This window comes from Triticum dicoccoides, chromosome 7A (assembly GCF_002162155.2).
Source record: "Triticum dicoccoides isolate Atlit2015 ecotype Zavitan chromosome 7A, WEW_v2.0, whole genome shotgun sequence".
NCBI lineage: Eukaryota > Viridiplantae > Streptophyta > Magnoliopsida > Poales > Poaceae > Triticum > Triticum dicoccoides.
Genome location: NC_041392.1, coordinates 280,130,010 through 280,137,828, shown reverse-complemented (window position 1 = coordinate 280,137,828; position 7,819 = coordinate 280,130,010).

The following is a 7,819-nucleotide window of genomic DNA, read 5'->3' as shown; positions in this document are numbered from 1 at the left end:
TGTCACAAAAGATTTTTATTGGACCCGATGCACTAGGTATGACACCTAGATCGGATATGAACTCCTTCATCCAGACTCCTTCATTTGCTGCTTCTGAAGCAGCTATGTACTCCGCTTCACATGTAGATCCCGCCACGACGCTTTGTTTAGAACTGCACCAACTGACAGCTCCACCATTCAATAAAAACACGTATCTGGTTTGCGATTTAGAATCGTCCGGATCAGTGTCAAAGCTTGCATCAACGTAACCATTTACGATGAGCTCTTTGTCACCTCCATAAACGAGAAACATATCCATAGTCCTTTTCAGGTACTTCAGGATGTTCTTGACCGCTGTCCAGTGATCCACTCCTGGATTACTTTGGTACCTCCCTGCTAGACTTATAGCAAGGCACACATCAGGTTTGGTACACAACATTGCATACATGATAGAGCCTATGGCTGAAGCATAGGGAACATATTTCATTTTCTCTCTATCTTTTGCAGTGGTCGGACATTGAGTCTTACTCAACTTCACACCTTGTAACACAGGCAAGAACCCTTTCTTTGCTTGATCCATTTTGAACTTCTTCAAAACTTTGTCAAGGTATGTGCTTTGTGAAAGTCCAATTAAGCGTCTTGATCTATCTCTATAGATCTTAATGCCCAATATGTAAGCAACTTCACCGAGGTCTTTCATTGAAAAACTCTTATTCAAGTATCCCTTTATGCTATCGAGAAATTCTATATCATTTCCAATCAATAATATGTCATCCACATATAATATCAGAAATGCTACCGAGCTCCCACTCACTTTCTTGTAAATACATGCTTCTCCAAAAGTCTGTATAAAACCAAATGCTTTGATCACACTAAGAAGACATTTATTCCAACTTCGAGAGGCTTGTACCAGTCCATAAATGGATTGCTGGAGCTTGCACACTTTGTTAGCTCCCTTTGGATCGACAAAACCTTCCGGTTGCATCATATACAACTCTTCTTCCAGGAATCCATTCAGGAATGCAGTTTTGACATCCATCTGCCAAATTTCATGATCATAAAATGCGGCAATCGCTAACATGATTCGAACAGACATAAGCATCGCTACAGGTGAGAAAGTCTCATCATAGTCAATCCCTTGAAGTTGTCGAAACCCTTTCGCAACAAGTCGAGCTTTGTAGACAGTAACATTACCGTCAACGTCAGTCCTCTTCTTGAAGATCCATTTATTCTCAATTGCTTGCCGATCAATGGGCAACTCAACCAAAGTCCACACTTTGTTCTCATACATGGATCCCATCTCAGATTTCATGGCTTCAAGCCATTTTGCGGAACCTGGGCTCACCATCGCTTCTTCTTAGTTCGTAGGTTCATCATGATCCAGTAGCATGACTTCCAGAACAGGATTACCGTACCACTCTAGCGCGGATCTTACTCTGGTTGATCTATGAGGTTCAGTAATAACTTGATCTGAAGTTTCATGATCATCATCATTAACTTCCTCACTAATTGGTATAGTTGTCACAGGAACCGGTTTCTGTGATGAGCTACTTTCCAATAAGGGAGTAGGTACGGTTACCTCATCAAGTTCTACTTTCCTCCCACTCACTTCTTCCGAGAGAAACTACTTCTCTAGAAAGGATCCATTCTTAGCAATGAATGTCTTGCCTTCGGATCTGTGATAGAAGGAGTACCCAACAGTCTCCTTTGGGTATCCTATGAAGACACATTTCTCTGATTTGGGTTTGAGCTTATCAGGTTGAAGCTTTTTCACATAAGCATCGCAGCCCCAAACTTTAAGAAATGACAACTTTGGTTTCTTGCCAAACCGCAGTTCATAAGGCGTCGTCTCAACGGATTTCGATGGTGCCCTATTTAACGTGAATGCGGCCGTCTCCAAAGCATAACCCTAAAATGATAGCAGTAAATCAGTAAGAGACATCATAGATCGCACCATATCTAGTAACGTACGATTACGACGTTCGGACACACCATTACGCTGTGGTGTTCCGGGTGGCGTGAGTTGCGAAACTATTCCGCTTTGTTTCAAATGTAGACCATACTCGTAACTCAAATATTCTCCTCCATGATCAGACCGTAGAAACTTTATTTTCTTGTTATGATGATTTTCAACTTCACTCTGAAATTCTTTGAACTTTTCAAATGTTTCAGATTTATATTTCATCAAGTAGATATACCCATATCTGCTTAAATCATCCGTGAAGGTGAGAAAATAATGATATCCGCCACGAGCCTCAACATTCATCGGACCACATACATCTGTATGTATGATTTCCAACAAATCTATTGCTCTCTCCATAGTACCGGAGAACGGCGTTTTAGTCATCTTGCCCATGAGGCACGGTTCGCAAGTACCAAGTGATTCATAATCAAGTGGTTCTAAAAGTCCATCAGTATGGAGTTTCTTCATGCGCTTTACACCGATATGACCTAAACGGCAGTGGCACAAATAAGTTGCACTATCATTATCAACTCTGCATCTTTTGGTTTCAACATTATGAATATGTGTATCACTACTATCGAGATTCATCAAAAATAGACCACTCTTCAAGGGTGCATGACCATAAAAGATATTACTCATATAAATAGAACAACCATTATTCTCTGATTTAAATGAATAACCGTCTCGCATCAAACAAGATCTAGATATAATGTTCATGCTCAACGCTGGCACCAAATAACAATTATTTAGGTCTAAAACTAATCCCGAAGGTAGATGTAGAGGTAGCGTGCCGACCGCGATCACATCGACTTTGGAACCATTTCCCATGCGCATCGTCACCTCGTCCTTAGCCAATCTTCGCTTAATCCGTAGTCCCTGTTTCGAGTTGCAAATATTAGCAACAGAACCAGTATCAAATACCCAGGCGCTACTGTGAGCTCTAGTAAGGTACACATCACTAACATGTATATCACATATACCTTTGTTCACCTTGCCATCCTTCTTATCCGCCAAATACTTGGGGCAGTTCCGCTTCCAGTGACCAGTGTGCTTGCAGTAGAAGCACTCAGTTTTAGGCTTAGGTCCAGACTTGGATTTCTTCTCCTGAGCAGCAACTTGTTTGCTGTTCTTCTTGAAGTTCCCCTTCTTCTTTCCTTTGCCCTTTTTCTTGAAACTGGCGGTCTTATTGACCATCAACACTTGATGCTCCTTCTTGATTTCTACCTCCGCAGCTTTTAGCATTGCGAAGAGCTCGGGAATCGTCTTATCCATCCCTTGCATGTTATAGTTCAACACGAAGCTCTTGTAGCTTGGTCGCAGTGATTGAAGAACTCTGTCAATGACACTATCAACAGGAAGATTAACTCCCAGTTGAGTCAAGTGATTATGATACCCAGACATTTTGAGTATATGTTCACTGACAGAACTATTCTCCTCCATCTTGCAGCTATAGAACTTATTGGAGACTTCATATCTCTCAATCCGGGCATTTGCTTGAAATATTAACTTCAACTCCTGGAACATCTCATATGCTCTATGACGTTCAAAACATCGTTGAAGTCCTGATTCTAAGCCGTAAAGCATGGCACACTGAACTATTGAGTAGTCATCAGCTTTGCTCTGCCAGATGTTCATAACATCTGGTGTTGCTCCTGCAGTAGGCCTGGCATCCAGCGGTGCTTCCAGGACGTAATTCTTCTGTGCAGCAATGAGGATAATCCTCAAGTTACGGACCCAGTCCGTGTAATTGCTACCATCATCTTTCAACTTTGCTTTCTCAAGGAACGCATTAAAATTCAACGGAACAACAACACGAGCCATCTATCTACAATCAAACATAGATAAGCAAAATACTATCAGGTACTAAGTTCATGATAAATTTAAGTTCAATTAATCATATTACTTAAGAACTCCCACTTAGAAAGATATCCCTCTAATCTTCTAAGTGATCACGTGATCCAAATCAACTAAACCATAACCGATCATCATGTGAAATGGAGTAGCTTTCAATGGTGAACATCAATATGTTGATCATATCTACTATATGATTCACGCTCGACCTTTCGGTCTCAGTGTTCCGAGGCCATATTTGCATATGCTAGGCTCGTCAAGTTTAACCTGAGTATTCTGCGTGTGTAAAAACTAGCTTGCATCCGTTGTAGATGGACGTAGAGCTTATCACACGCGATCATCACGTGGTGTCTGGGCACGACGAACTTTGGCAACGGTGCATACTCAGGGAGAACACTTTTATCTTGAAATTTAGTGAGAGATCATCTTATAATGCTACCGTCAATCAAAGCAAGATAAGATGCATAAAAGATAAACATCACATGCAATCAATATAAGTGATATGACATGGCCATCATCATCTTGTGCTTGTGATCTCCATCTCCGAAGCACCTTCATGATCACCATCGTCACCGGCGCGACACCTTGATCTCCATCATAGCATCATTGTCGTCTCGCCAATCTTATGCTTCCACGACTATCGCTACCGCTTAGTGATAAAGTAAAGCATTACAGGGCGATTGCATTGCATACAATAAAGCGACAACCATATGGCTCCTGCCAGTTGATGATAACTCGGTTACAAAACATGATCATCTCATACAATAAAATTTAGCATCATGTCTTGACCATATCACATCACAACATGCCCTGCAAAAACAAGTTAGACGTTCTCTACTTTGTTGTTGCAAGTTTTACGTGGCTGCTACGTGCTTAGCAAGAACCGTTCTTACCTACGCATCAAAACCACAACGATAGTTTGTCAAGTTGATGCTGTTTTAACCTTCGCAAGGACCAGGCGTAGCCACCACTTGGTTCAACTAAAGTTGGAGAAACTAACACCCGCCAACCACCTGTGTGCAAAGCACGTCGGTAAAACCAGTCTCGCGTAAGCGTACGCGTAATGTCGGTCCGGGCCGCTTCATCCAACAATACCGCCGAACCAAAGTATGACATGCTGGTAAGCAGTATGACTTATATCGCCCACAACTCACTTGTGTTCTACTCGTGCAGATAACATCAACGCATAAAACCTGGCTCGGATGCCACTGTTGGGGAACATAGTAATTTCAAAAAAATTCCTACGCACATGCATGATCATGGTGATGCATAGCAACGAGAGGGAAGAGTGTTGTCTACGTACCCTTGTAGACCGAAAGCGGAAGCGTTAGCACAACACGGTTGATGTAGTCATACGTCTTCACGATCCGACCGATCCAAGTACCGAACACACGGCACCTCCAAGTTCAGCACACGTTCAGCTCGATGACGTCCTGTGAACTCCAATCCAGTAGAGCTTCATGGGAGAGTTCCGTCAGCACGATGGTGTGGTGACGATGATGATGTTCTACCGTCGCAGGGCTTCGCCTAAGCACCGCTACGATATGATCGAGGTGGATTATGGTGGAAGGGGGCACCACACACGGCTAAGAGATCAAGAGATCAATTGTTGTATCTATGGGGTGCCCCCTGGCCACGTATATAAAGGAGTGGAGGAGGAGGGGGCCGGCCAGGAGGAGGAGGCGCGCCCAAGGGGGGCAATCCTACTCCAAGTAGGTTTTGCCCCCCCCCCCCTTTCCTATTCCAACTAGGAGAAGGGGGAAGGAGGAGGTGGAGAGAAGGAAGGAGAAGGGGGGCCGCGCCCCCTTCCCTTTCCCAATTCGGATTGGGGCAAGGGGGGCTGCGCGCCACCTCCTGCTGCCTCTCCTCTTCCACTACTTTGGGCCCATGAGGCCCAATAACCCCCAGGGGGTTCCTGTAACCCCCCGGTACTCCGGTATATATCCGATAACCCTCGGAACCATTCCGGTGTCCGAATATAGTCGTCCAATATATCAATCTTCATGTCTCTGCCATTTCGAGACTCCTCGTCATGTCCATGATCACATCTGGGACTCCGAACAACCTTCGGTACATCAAAACTCATAAACTCATAATATAACCGGCATCGAAACGTTAAGCGTGCGGACCCTACGGGTTCGAGAACTATGTAGACATGACTGAGACATGTCTCCGGTTAATAACCAATAACGGAACCTGGATGCTCATATTGGCTCCCACATATTCTACGAAGATCTTTATCGGTCAGACCGCATAACAACATATATTGTTCCCTTTGTCATCGGTATGTTACTTGCCCGAGATTCGATCATCGGTATCTCAATACCTAGTTCAATCTCGTTACCGGCAAGTCTCTTTACTCGTTCCGTAATACATCATTCTGCAACTAACTCATTTAGTTGCAATGCTTGCAAGGCTTAAGTGATGTGCATTACCGAGAGGGCCCAGAGATACCTCTCCGACAATCGGAGTGACAAATCCTAATCTTGAAATACGCCAACCCAACAAGTACCTTTGGAGACACCTGTAGATCACCTTTATAATCACCCAGTTACGTTGTGATGTTTGGTAGCACACAAAGTGTTCCTCCGGTAAATGTGAGTTGCATAATCTCATTGTCATAGGAACATGTATAACTTATGAAGAAAGCAATAGCAACAAACTAAACGATCAAGTGCTAAGCTAACGGAATGGGTCAAGTCAATCATATCATTCTCCTAATGATGTGATCTCGTTAATCAAATGCCAACTCATGTCTATGGTTAGGAAACATAACCATCTTCGATCAACGAGCTAGTCAAGTAGAGGCATACTAGTGACACTCTGTTTGTCTATGTATTCACACATGTATTATGTTTCCGGTTAATACAATTATAGCATGAATAATAAACATTTATCATGATATAAGGAAATAAATAATAACTTTATTATTGCCTCTAGGGCATATTTCCTTCAGTGGTGACTGGTGGTCGGACTGGGCGGAGGCATGGGGATGGACGGCGCCGGCAGGCGGCCACCATGCCAGATTGTTCCAGAGACTTCCTTTTTTAATTTCTCAGCAATGAGGTTGTGGTAGATAAGGATGAACGAGGCAAGGCCTTATTTGTAAATGTGGAGAGAGGTGCGTTTTTTTTTGTAAAATTGTCATAGTTTGCTTTCTATGCGTCAGATATATATCAGATGGTCTATATTACAAGATGGCAGGCACACCATCATCAGTAACTCGGTTTTTTTATAAGAGTAGAGATTTGGTTACCAAATCTCATGCGTGCAATGCACGTGTACCTTACTAGTATCAATAGGAAACTTTCATGGTCAAACCCTTCTCATTCTGGGTCAAAGGGATAGATTGTGTGGGGCCCCCTAATTGTCGGTAAAGGATAGTATATATACCTCGGCGAGCGCACAAATATGTGTCGCGTCTATAAGCCGCACAAGGGAGACATGCTCGAGAAGAACACCCTGCCCCCTATACCCTACATGCAACCTGAAAAAGGTTTATATAATCGCCATACATGTCAAGTCAATCATTCATTAATTTTTTAGAGGAAAAATAACCCATAAAAACATAGTAGGTTTATATAATCGCCATGACAAGTCCGGTCAATCATTCTTTAATTTTTTAGAGCAAAAAATAACCCATAAAAACATAGTCTACAAATTAGCAAAACAAGGATCCCAAGGTTTATATAATTGCCATGATAGGTCATCATAGAGATATATTAATATATCTCTATAACGACCGTGTCACAGTATTTAAATGAAGATTGAGATATGCAACTTCTCACCTGGTCACCCATCCTTGGACTTCTCTAGCTCGAGTACACTTAACTTCTGCGTTCTATTCGACTAGGCTAGCGGATGGGAAGTCGGCCCTTGCTGATAAGAATTGCCTCCTTGCCATTAAGGCGTTTCACGCTGTCGAAAGGGCTCAGGGTTGCCGTTTGATCTGGGAGCATCCAATAGTGTACACGTACGATCCGTGTGGTTTGGGTTCTGGCCAATCAGAATGCACGACTCAGATCA